Source organism: Danio rerio, chromosome 7, assembly GCF_049306965.1.
Source record: "Danio rerio strain Tuebingen ecotype United States chromosome 7, GRCz12tu, whole genome shotgun sequence".
NCBI classification, from domain to species: domain Eukaryota; kingdom Metazoa; phylum Chordata; class Actinopteri; order Cypriniformes; family Danionidae; genus Danio; species Danio rerio.
In genome coordinates, this window is record NC_133182.1 from 77,848,376 (window position 1) to 77,861,989 (window position 13,614).

Below are 13,614 nucleotides of genomic sequence, written 5' to 3' on the forward strand. Positions count from 1 at the left end.
AGTTCTGCCAGGTCAAACCTGATCGGGAGCAGGTTCAATTCATATAAACAGGATTAGATCGGCTCAGTTCAAGCAAAGATAATACAGAAAGTATGTTCCGAATTCTGATATTTTCTTACAGTAGTAGTTATATAAAGTTAGGGAAATGGTACATATTTTTTAACTATATATATATAAAGTTATAGTCATTAATAAAATAAATAAAGTTATACATATTAATAAAACGTATGCAATCTGCACTCTCGAAATGAAAGTACAAAGACAAAACTTATTGATATGAACAAATTACAAGTACAAATTGTGTATAATAGAAATGCACAATATGTGACTTTTTTAAAGCAATAATACATTTATGCAGTCATAAACATGTTTTGTTAATATGCCGGTGATTTGATGCTTCACAAAAGTTGCAGACGCCTTTACCAATATCAAAATGCTTTTGTAAACAACCAGTTATTCTTTACAACGATTAAAAAATGGCTACTATAATAAAGAAAATCTTCTCTAAATGTGGAACTAAATACATTGATTTGCATTGAAATACATGATGAATACTCTTGTCTTGACAAATGAAAGTGTAAAGCCTGCAGCTCACAACAAATGTGGAAAGTTCTTGATTGTCATATTTAACAAACCGTTTACTGCTAATATGATGTAATTTTGCTCACATGGATAATTGAATATTAATCAGATGATGTCATTACGCTGCTGTGCCGTCAGCCAATCGTTGCATTGCTGATCATGATTTCGAGGATTGATAGATCTGTCCTTCATAACACACGCAGCGATCTCAGATCAGTTCATCCAGACATTCTAATCTGATTCGCGAACTTGTTTGAAGAACCAAATTAGCGAGAGATCAGTTATCAAGATTAAAAGATCCAGGATCTGCCAAATCATCTCAGATCATTTAAGCGAGTTACGAAGAACGGACCCCAGGCAAGCAAAAGTCAATACAGGTGCAAACAGATGAATAGTGGCAGTCCAGAATCGTAGTCAATTTAACAAGCGAGAGGTCGAAAGGCAGGCGGCAGACAGGCATAACTAAATAAACAAGGCAACATAAATACACGGGAAAACAGGGCTAAGAAAACACGTTGTAATGTCACTGTGGCAGATTCGGCAATGTGAATGAGTGTGTGTGCTGCTTAAATAGTGTGTGTAATCAGTCTTTGACAATGCTCAGGTAGTGCGAGTGTAATCAGTCTAAATAGGTAGAAGGTGTGTGTGGACGAAGAGCATGTATGACGTTGTAGTCCAAAAGCTGGCAGATTTGTAGTTTGTATGAGTGACCTCTGGTGGTTAGAGGTCGCTGCTGATCGTGACAGTTACATCATATATGGACGAAACCAAGTGCTGTGTTAAAAATGGTCATTTCTAGGGTACCTATTATGCCCCTTTCTATACGATGTAAAATAATGTGAATTTCCAGCTCAGATAATGTTTATAACTGCTTAAAACTGACCTTTTTAGGCTTTGAACCTAATTGTGGCGTTTTGGTGACTGTCGCTTTAAATGCAAATGAGATTGTGCTCTTGCAGAAACGGGCGGAGCTACATATGCCTGTTTGTCAGCATAGTGGCAGATTCAAAAACAAGACTAATGTTCTATGCTAATGAGGGAGAGATGGTCACAAGTGGGCGGGGCTTTTCCCCTCTGATGACACGTACAAAGGGAGAATGTCAATCAAAGTGTCTCTGCAGACTGTTTTTATCAAGTGTGATTATAAATAATAACATTAATACAATTTTTTAGCATTGTACATTTAGCACTGTTGCCACACAACTGTGTTTACATTTTTGCATAATAGGTCCCCTTTAAATTTAATAGAAAAAATTAACTCAGCATTGGGTTTGTCTGTATATTGTACAACAACCCAGAATTATTTTTAGAGTGTATATATAGACTATACATTTATAAGTGTGTTTAACAGAGAGAAAATACATTTTTTACAGTATTTCCGTTTATATTTGTCCTATTAATTCGTTTAGTTTGGCTGGAATTTAAAATAAAACACTGTAAACACGGCTAAAGTCAATATTATTAGCACCATTAAGGATTTTTTTGGGCTACAGAACAAACCACTGCTGTCCAATGACTTGCCTAATTACCCTAGTTAAGCCTTTAAACGTCACTTTAAGCTGAATACTATGCAAAATAACTAGTAAAATATTAAATACGGTCATCAATGCAAAGACAAAAAACAAATTAGTTATTAGAAATTAAAACTGTGTTGAAAACCATCATCTCGTAACCGTAATCTCGTCTCTGTTCACTTGGGAAATATTTAAAAAAATAAATACATTTCACAGCAATAATCTTCAACTGTACCTGCTGAAAATGTAGGTCATACTAGGAATGCCAGGAGTGAATTTACAAATGCTTAGCTTATGAATATTAATAATGCCATGCAGACGGTGCTACATATGACCTTCTTAGAGCACTCATTGGCTTGACTGTAATTAATATTAATGAGGCTCAGCCCAGAGCTCGGTTTAACACATACACACCGAAAAAAAATATTCAAAGATGATCCCTTGGATTTACTCAATTTTTTTATACGTTAAGTGGTTGTAAACAATTTATTTGGGCTGAATTTAAACAACTGTTTGCAACAGTTCTGCATGCAACGCTTTTTTCAGTGCAGTTGAGGTCAGAATTATTAGCCCCCCTTTGATTTTTTTTCTTTTTAAATATTTCCTAAATGATGTTTAACAGAACAAGGAAATGTTCACAGTATGTCTGATCATATTTTTTCTTGTGGAGAAAATCTTATTTGTTTTATTTTGTCTAGAATAAAAGCTGTTATTAATTTTTTAAACACCATTTTAAGGTCAATGTTATTAGCCCCTTTCAAGCTATATATTTTTTTGATAGACTGCCTAATTACCCTTAAACTAAGTTAATCTAATTAACCTAGTTAAGTCTTTAAATGTCACTGTAAGCAGCATAGAAGTGTCTTATATCTAGTAAAATATTAATTTCTGTCATCATGGCAAAGACAAAATAAATCCGTTATTAGAGATGAGTTATTTAAACTATTATGATTAGAACTGTGCTGAAGAAATCTGCTTCTTAAACAGAAATTGGGGGGAAAAATAAACAGGGGGGCTAATAATTCTAACTATATTGTTTTGCTATTTTACTATAGAATATTTGCATCTATATACTCACAGTAACCGACAACCATATATCTAATCAAAACCAGTCTGTATTTAATGATCTGAAACCACTGAAAGGCTTTTTCTATCAGATCTCGACCCAAACTTCACTCAGACAATCACGCAATTGTCAGCCGGACAGACAGAATTAAACAGAAACTGTGCACAAACGTCTCTTTGTGTGCGAGGGCCTACAGTTGTGTGTGTGAGAGAGCGTTCACTTAAGATGTTTTTCACTCTCCGCACCACAGAAGGGAAAAAAAAAATAAAAAAATCACACTGCTCTAACGGATCCTTGACCATTTAATCATTTATTATGATCATATAGCGAATACTGCAAGAGGAGAGCATTGATCTCAGACCAGAAACACGATATCTCAGTTGGTAGACATTGCTGCCTTGTTAAAGCTGTTAAACACTCTCTGTGCGCAGGAAAAATACTGCTTTTGCTGAACGCATCGACCGCTTCAGCTAAAGATGTATTTCATAACAGAGTAGGGGCATCTGATGGTCAGCATAGTGACTTTTTTTTAACTTCTCCAATTTCAGTTTACAGTCTCCTTGTGTAAAATGTTATGGAAAAAGTACATCCTGGAGGTGTTTAAATCACAGAATTAAAAGGTTTATTAGCAGCCGGATACAAAGCCGAGCACTGTTGTATAAGACTGAAGGGCTTTATTCTGCTGTAAAACCGTACTTGATGCACTTTATCTCACTTATTACATGGCTACCTGCCACAAAACATAACAAATAGACATAAAACATCTCTTTGAGACACAGTTCTTTTATTGAACGCAAAGCTGACAGAAACAAAAACAGCTGATGGAGTATACACTAACCTGCGCATTATTCAGACACAAGATGGCGCCAAACAGTCAAAAACACAAAGATGAGAGAAACAAAAAACAGCTGATGGAGTATACACTAACCTGCGCTTTATTCAAGCACAAGATGGCGCCAAACAGTCAAAAACACAAAGCTGAGAGAAACAAAAAACAGCTGATGGAGTATACACTAACCTGCACATTATTCAAGCACAAGATGGCCCTAAACAGTCAAAAACACAAAGCTGACAGAAACGAAATCAGCTGATGGAGTATACACTAACCTGCACATTATTCAGACACAAGATGGCCCTAAACAGTCAAAAACACAAAGCTGACAGAAACGAAAACAGCTGATGGAGTATACACTAACCTGCACATTATTCAGACACAAGATGGCGCCAAACAATCAAAAACACAAAGCTCTAAAACAAAATCAGCTGATGGAGTATACACTAACCTGCACATTATTCAGACACTAGATGGCGCCAAACTGATGGAGTATACACTAACCTGCACATTATTCAGACACTAGATGGCGCCAAACTGATGGAGTATACACTAACCTGCACATTATTCAGACATAAGATGGAGACAAACAGTCAAAAACACAAAGCTGACAGAAACGAAAAAAGCTGATGGAGTATACACTAACCTGCACATTATTCAGACATAAGATGGAGACAAACAGTCAAAAACACAAAGCTCTAAAACAAAAACAGCTGATGGAGTATACACTAACCTGCACATTATTCAGACACTAGATGGCGCCAAACTGATGGAGTATACACTAACCTGCACATTATTCAGACACAAGATGGCGCCAAACAATCAAAAACACAAAGCTGACAGAAACGAAAACAGCTGATGGAGTATACACTAACCTGCGCATTATTCAGACACAAGATGGCGCCAAACAATCAAAAACACAAAGCTGACAGAAACGAAAACAGCTGATGGAGTATACACTAACCTGCACATTATTCAGACACAAGATGGCGCCAAACAATCAAAAACACAAAGCTCTAAAACAAAATCAGCTGATGGAGTATACACTAACCTGCACATTATTCAGACACTAGATGGCGCCAAACTGATGGAGTATACACTAACCTGCACATTATTCAGACACTAGATGGCGCCAAACTGATGGAGTATACACTAACCTGCGCATTATTCAGACACAAGATGGCGCCAAACAATCAAAAACACAAAGCTGACAGAAACGAAAACAGCTGATGGAGTATACACTAACCTGCACATTATTCAGACATAAGATGGAGAAAAACAGTCAAAAACACAAAGCTGACAGAAACGAAATCAGCTGATGGAGTATACACTAACCTGCACATTATTCAGACATAAGATGGAGAAAAACAGTCAAAAACACAAAGCTGACAGAAACGAAAACAGCTGATGGAGTATACACTAACCTGCACATTATTCAGACACAAGATGGCGCCAAACAATCAAAAACACAAAGCTGACAGAAACGAAAACAGCCGATGGAGTATACACTAACCTGCGCATTATTCAGACACAAGATAGCGCCAAACAATCAAAAACACAAAGTTTCCCAGTACTGGGTTGCATGTTTTTTTCTCCTTCATACTATAAATACACCCTCTGCAGTGTGGTATATACTTGTGTCTACTCTACAGTGCTATAATACCTTGCGTGCTCTTGTGGTATATATGGAGCATTAGGCCATACATCTCCATCAGCACCGCTTCCCATCATTTGGGTCAAAGCATTTAATATTTAAGTGCTCCATTTTAACGTTACTCGCTATATTTAGCTTCACTGGCATGCTAAAGCAATGCAGCACGAGTGTAATGCAATAAAGAAACATTCATTTCCGAGTTGTGCTGAATGATGTTATTATAATAAGCAGTCATCCTCATTACCTCATATGTCTGACTAAAGCTTGTTTTGGGGGGGTTTGCAGGCAAAAATTGCTCATTAAATGTTAGTTTTGCGAGTGTGAAGGCTGGTGCGCCGCAGTGTGTGTGTGTGTTTCGCTCTTCTTTGATGCTGTTATCTCACACAGCAGTTGGTGAACGTGGCATTAAGCTCTGAGTTTCCCTCAGACTCTCACAGCACTTTTATTGATTTTCAGCTCGATGCACCAAGGAAATGCGAAGTCTTACACATACTAATTTCCAAAGGCTGTTTTTGTCATATTTAAACACGACTCTTTTGCTTGACAATTTTTGTCTTTTTGTGTTTTAACACTTTATAGGGCGATAAACTGTTTACTGTATCTTCACTGACACTCATTACAATATGCAGTCTTTCATTTTCCTTCAGCTTCCTTCGTCTCTGTTTCAGAGGTTGCCACAGTGGAATGAACCGCCAACTATTCCGGCACATGTTTTACGCAGTAGATGCCCTTCCACCCACAACCCTGTACTGTGAAACATCCATAACACACTCATTCACACACACACACACATACACTACGGCCAATTTAGTTAATCAATTCCCCTATAGCGCATGTGTTTGGACTGTGAGGGAAACCAGAGCACCCGGAGGAAACCCACGCCGACACGGGGAGAACATGCAAACTCCACAGAGGAATGCCAGCTGACCCAGCTGGGGCTCAAACCAGGTCCTTTCTTGCTGTGAGGTGATTTTGGTTATATTTAAAAATGATTCAGTAGTTTGAGAGTTTTGTATTTTTGTGTTTTAACCCTTTATCGGGCGATAAACCATAGATGGTAACTTCACTGACACTGATTACAATATTCATTCATAAATTTCCTTCAGATTAGTCTCTATTTCAGAGACGTTTTCTAATATATTATATTACATTATATTTTACTATTATTACATTATTATTACACTATATTATATTATTATTACATTACATTATATTATAATAAAATTACATTATATTATAATATTAATATTACATTATATTATATTATTATTACACTATATTCCATTATCATCACAATATTACATTATATCATAATATTATTACATTATTATTACACTATATTATATTATTATTACATTATATTGTTTATTTTTACATTATTATTACACTATATTATATTTTTATTACATTATATTATATTATTATTATTACAATAATTTTACACTATATTATATTATTATTACATTATTACATTATATTGTATTATTTTTACATTATTATTACACTATATTCCATTATCATCACAATATTACATTATATCATAATATTATTACATTATTATTACACTATATTATATTATTATTACATTATATTGTATTATTTTTACATTATTATTACACTATATTATATTATTATTACATTATATTATATTATTATTACAATATTATTACACTATATTATATTATTATTACATTATTACATTATATTATATAATTATTACATTATTATTACACTATATTATAATATTATTACATTATATTATATTATTATTACATTATCGTTACACTGTATTATATTATTATTACATTACATTATATTATAATATTATTATTACACTATATTATAATATTATTATATTATATTATAATTACATTATCGTTACACTGTATTATATTATTATTACATTACATTATATTATAATATTATTATTACACTATATTATATTATTATTACATTATATTGTATTATTTTTACATTATTATTACACTATATTCCATTATCAGCACATTATTACATTATATCATAATATTATTACATTATTATTACACTATATTATATTATTATTACATTATATTGTATTATTTTTACATTATTATTACACTATATTATATTATTATTACATTATATCATATTATTATTACAATATTATTACACTATATTATATTATTATTACATTACATTATATTATAATATTATTATTACACTATATTATATTATTATTACACTATTACATTATATTATATAATTATTACATTATTATTACACTTTATTATAATATTATTACATTATATTATATTATTATTACATTATCGTTACACTGTATTATATTATTATTACATTACATTATATTATAATATTATTATTACACTATATTATATTATTATTACATTATTACATTATATTATATAATTATTACATTGTTATTACACTATATTATAATATTATTACATTATATTATAATTACATTATCGTTACACTGTATTATATTATTATTACATTACATTATATTATAATATTATTATTACACTATATTATATTATTATTACATTATATTGTATTATTTTTACATTATTATTACACTATATTCCATTATCATCACATTATTAAATTATATTACATTATTATTACACTGCATTATATTATTATTATATTATGTTATATTATTATTACATTATTGTTACACTATATTACATTATTACAATATATTATTTTATGTTATATTTTATTATTATTACATTATTGTTACACTATATTATATTATTACATTACATTATATTATAATACTATTACATTATTATTGCACTATATTACATTATTATTACATTATATTATATTATTATTACATTATTATTAAATTTGTACATTATATTATATTATTATTACATTAATATTACATTATATTATATTATTTTTGATAACAATATAATATAAATAATATAATATAATCACATTATTCATTCATTTTCTTTTCGGCTTAGTCCCTTTATTAATCTGCGGTCGCCACCGTGGAATGAACCGCCATTATCACAATATATTATATTATTATTACATTATATTATTATTTTATTATTACATTATTATTACATTATATTATATTATAACATTATATAACATTATATTATATTATTATTATAATATATTATTATTATTATATTAGACTAAATTATATTATTATTACATTATATTATCAAATAAAAAAAACAAGGCTTTCTTCAGTAGACAAATTTAAGAGGAAATACTATCATAATAGCACTGTTAAACATCACTTGTGAAATATTAAAAAAAGAATGACAATTTAACACAAGGGCCTAACTAATAATACTGTATAACTGTCAATGTATAAAGACACTAAATTAATCATTGTTTTTAGTCCTCATCCAAATATATTCATTAAAAGTGCATTATTTCTAGAACAAGAACTACAATAAAACTAAAAAGTGTTTATTTTATCACAAAGGCTCCTAATGTCCTCACACCATCTACAGCAGCCTCGACTACCCATATACTGTTAATATATATGATTTTCACACCTTCAGCCAAAAAAGCAATCCAATAAACCCGGAAAGCACACACACACACACACACACACACACACACACACACACAAACACACACACACGCACATGTATGTTCCTCCAGCACCTGATAAGGAAGAGGAAGTGAAAGCACCAAACATCAGCACACCTCGACCCAATACCAGTAAAATCAGTCAATCAAGCAGCGTCAAGATCTGCATCAGAAGCACCATGCAGTCATCGTCTTTGTCGTGCATGCTTACGTAAGACATCTCAGCTCTTCCTATTCTCCTCCACTCCCTCCATTCTCATCTATTATCAACGTTTCCCCAGAGCGACCCTTCCCCCCATCCCAAATGAGAAAGAGATTGATAGAGACGCTGCAGCGCATCTCGCTTTACCCCCGTGCCACCCTGAACACACCATCAGGAGCAGCGCTTGCTTTGCGGAAATAACTTCATCCCTGCAGAAACTTCCCCACGGCACACACACTGATTTTACAAAATGCAGAGAAAAGCCCTACCTTCTCAATCTGTTGTGCTCATACTCTTTGTGTGTCTTGATCTGGTGCACATCAGATCTGCAGTGCCTCGCGAGTGTGTGTGTGTATGTACAGCAGTGACGTGCAGACGTGTGAAGCTAGCAGAGCACAGTTTCAACCTCAGACATCACTTCCTCTGCTTCACAATGTGTTTCCCTTTACTGTGTTGACACATCCTCTTCTGTGCCTCTGTGTCATTTGTATGTTCATGCAGACCGCGTGCAAAACACAGCATGGGGTGAATATGAAGGTTATTTGTGTAAATAAGGCTGGTTTATTGGCATCAGTGCTTACGTTAAGACTTTTCAGCATCCTTCATAGTGCTTCAGACTGTCAATATGTACCTTTGAAGAATTCTGGAGATTCTAAATTGCATCCTTTAAGAGTTCGAAAGGTTCTAAATGATCAAAAATGGTTTTTAAGAATTCCAGAGATTCTAAATTTGTCCCTTTTATGAATTGTAAAAATTCAAGAATTCTAAAGATGCTGTGTTCTAAAACGTCTTTTAAGAATTCTGAAAATTCTAAAGGTTGCAAAATGTTGCTTTTAGAAATTCCAAAGATTCTAAATTCATTCATTTTCTTGTCGGCTTAGTCTCTTTATTAGATGCCCGCAGCGGATGCCCTTCCAGCCACAACCCATCCCTGGGAAACATCCACACACACACACACTACGGACGATTTGGCCTACCCAATTCACCTGTACCGCATGTGTTTGGACTGTGGTGGAAACAGGAGCACCCGGAGGAAACCCACGCGAATGCAGGGAGAACATACAAACTCCTCACAGAAACGCCAACTGAGCCGAGGTTCAAACCAGCGACCTTCTTGCTGTGAAGCGACAGCACTACCTACTGCACCACTGTTTCGCCCTCCAAACATTCTAAAGTAAATTCAATTTTGTTGGCATCACTGTGAAAACACCAGCATGCCAGCATGACTTAAGGTTCTTTTCAGCATGACTTAAGGTTCTTCAGCATCCTTTTTAGAGCTTCAGTTCATTAGACTTTAAGATGTATTTTTTTTAAGAATTCTAAATGTTCTACAAAATTTTTTTTTTTTTTTACGATTTATGAAGATTCTACTTTGCATCCTATAAGAATTTGAAAGGTTCTAACGGTTCAAAATGCTTTTTAGGGATTCTAGAGATTATAAACTCCCTTTTGAGAATTGTGAAAATTCAAGAATTCTAAGTATGCTAAATGTTCTAAAATGTTTCTTAAAGATTCTAAAATGCATCTTTTATAAATCCCAAACATTCTAAAAACATTTCTTTATTGGCACCACTCTGAAAACACCATTTTGGAACCTTCATTTTTCAGCAGGACTTAAGGTTCTTCACATCATCTGTGTTTCCATGGAGACTCTTCAGCATCCTTTCTAATACTTCGGGTTCTTCAGACTTTCAAATGTTTCTTTGAAGATTTCGAAAAGTTCAAAAACGCTTTTTAAGGATTCTAGATATTCCGAAATTTGTTTCCTTCATGAATTGTGAAAATTCAAGAATTCTAAAGATTCTAAATGTTCTGAAATGTCTTTTAAGAATTCTAAAGATTCTAAATCTTGTAAGAATTCTGAACATTTGAAAGGTCTCTAAATAGTTTTTTTTATAAGTTCCAATGTAAAAACATTCTAAAAACATTTCTTTATTGGCATCACTGTGAAAACACCATTTTGGAACCTTCATTTTCAGCATAAAGTTTCTTTACATCATCTGTGTTTCCATGGAGACTCTTCAGCATCCTTTTTAGAGCTTCGGTTCACTAGACTTTAAGATGTATTTTTTAAGAATTCTAAATGTTCTACAATTTTTTTTTTACGATTTATGAAAATTCTAATTTGCATCCTATAAGAATTTGAAAGGTTCTAACGGTTCAAAATGCTTTTTAGGGATTCTAGAGATTATAAACTTCCTTTTGAGAATTGTGAAAATTCAAGAATTCCAAGTATGCTAAATGTTCTAAAATGTTTTTTAAGGATTCTAAAATGCATCTTTTATAAATTCCAAACAATCTAAAAACATTTATTCGTTGGCATCACTGTGAAAACATTATTTTGGATCCTTCATTTTTCATGACTTTTAGCAATTCCAAAGAATTAACAATGTTTCCCCTCAACAATTCTAAAGATTCTAAAATGTTTCTTTTAAGAACTCTAAAGATTCTAATGAATTCTAAAATTCTCTAAAGATTCTAATGTTTCTGTAATGCTTATGTTAATGTAGCCATGTGGGGAGTGTGGGGGGGGGGACCCACCCCTCACTAAAAAAGGTCCATAATTTGTTCCATACATGAGCACATTTGTCCTATTTTGACTCCTATGCCATTATAAGGAAAATAGTGAAAATAAAAAGTCTTTAAGACCATTATTATTTTAATGTTTTAATTATTTTTTATTCAAATAAGCAAATTCTGCCGTAGGTTAATTGAATGTGCTGGCCAGTTTATTATTTGCCAAATAAATGACAATAGGCTACAGTTTTTAATTTAAAACTTTAACAGATTCCAGTTTTTTTTTTTTTTTTTTTTTTTGTAATGATATATGATGTAATAAATTTGTATTTAAATGTTTATATTTCTTTATTCTAAATCTGAATTTTTTTGCACATTAAAAAGTGTGGTTATGATGACCATCCAACTAGAAAACTACAGCTAAAAATAATGCTTAAAATGCCACTAAACTACAGTACTTAAATCTCATAATTGAATAGAAAATGAGGCGAATAACTGCACTAAAGTCCACTTTTTGAGAAAAATGACCACCCCATTCACCAGACTGGCTACAGGCACAGCATCAGTGTTTCCACAGAGACTCTTCAGCATCTTTTTAGTGCTTCGGGTTCTTCAGACTTTAAAATGTTTCTTTCAAGATTTCTAAAGATTCTAAAATGTTTCTTCTTCGTCATCACTGTAAAAATACCACTGTGAAACTTTTATTCTTCAGTGTAACTGACTGCTCTTTATTGCATCTGTGCTCCAATGAAAAGCCTTTAGCATCTCAAGGACCTTCTCAGTGCTTTGAACATTCTTAAAAATAAAGGTTCTTTATTGGCATTGATGATCCCATAGAGAACAGTTAACATCTATAAAATCATTTATAATAGAAAAAAAGATATTTATTAAGATAAAAATATATATTAAAATGCTATTTTACACTAACAAAAAATGTTTATTTAGACAAACCAGTGTCTGAAAGGCTCTTTAAGGAACCTAAAATGGTTCTGGAATGGTATCACAAAGAAAAAAGAAAAATTTTGGAACCTTGATGTTTAAAACAACACAAAAGAGCGCTAATCACTGAAAGATATTAAAGATTCTATAATAAAATCTAGAATCTAATTGTAAGAGTGCAGTGCATCAAGATGGGCGGGTTTGAATTGATTATGAGCAAAATATCATTGGTCTTACCTGCCAGATTTCATCTCAGCCTCTCATAAACATCCTCGTTTCCTCAATCAAGGCCAGCGTTACTTTAAATCTCTCTCTCCTTCTCGTCCAGTAGCTGTTCTTTCTTCACTCAAAAATATCAATGCAGCAACACAAAATCCACCCGTGACAGCTCACAAAGCTCTCCGTCTTTTTCTGCCGCTCTCCAGCATGCTGTGGTTAATACCCATTCACAGAGAACTAAAGCCGTCCCCTTCCTCCGCCCTGCACCGCTCCAGATCTCCACCCCCTCCTGCCTTCTGCTTGGACCTCTCTTGCCCTCTGGCTCCTCAGCCTCCTCCTCACTCTAATCCTTTCTAAAGACTAATGGATGGATGATTAGGGAGAATAGATTAGTATGGAGTACAAACGATTGCTCTGCACTATTGAAAACGAAATGCAATGAAATAGAAGGACCATCAGCGAACAAGCTTTCAATGAAGAGTTCAGACAGTGTGTGACCCTGGAACTCAATTTTTGGAGGCT

At 32.9% G+C, this 13,614-nt stretch overlaps 1 protein-coding gene across 10 annotated transcripts in view; it reads right to left on the bottom strand.

The window, feature by feature from the left end:
* sipa1 (signal-induced proliferation-associated 1) overlaps nucleotides 1-13,286 on the bottom strand; it is a 102,751-nt gene extending 89,465 nt beyond the window's left edge. For 5 of the 10 annotated variants that reach the window (XR_012382880.1, XR_012382883.1, XM_073907594.1 and 2 more), the window contains exon 1: nucleotides 13,111-13,286. The gene's annotated coding sequence lies outside the window, so the exon portion shown is untranslated. Of the gene's footprint in view, nucleotides 1-9,686; nucleotides 9,760-13,110 lie in introns of those variants that run through there. The other 5 variants (XR_012382879.1, XR_012382881.1, XM_073907593.1 and 2 more) reach the window with 1 other exon arrangement.
* Between the last annotated feature and the right edge of the window lie 328 nt (nucleotides 13,287-13,614).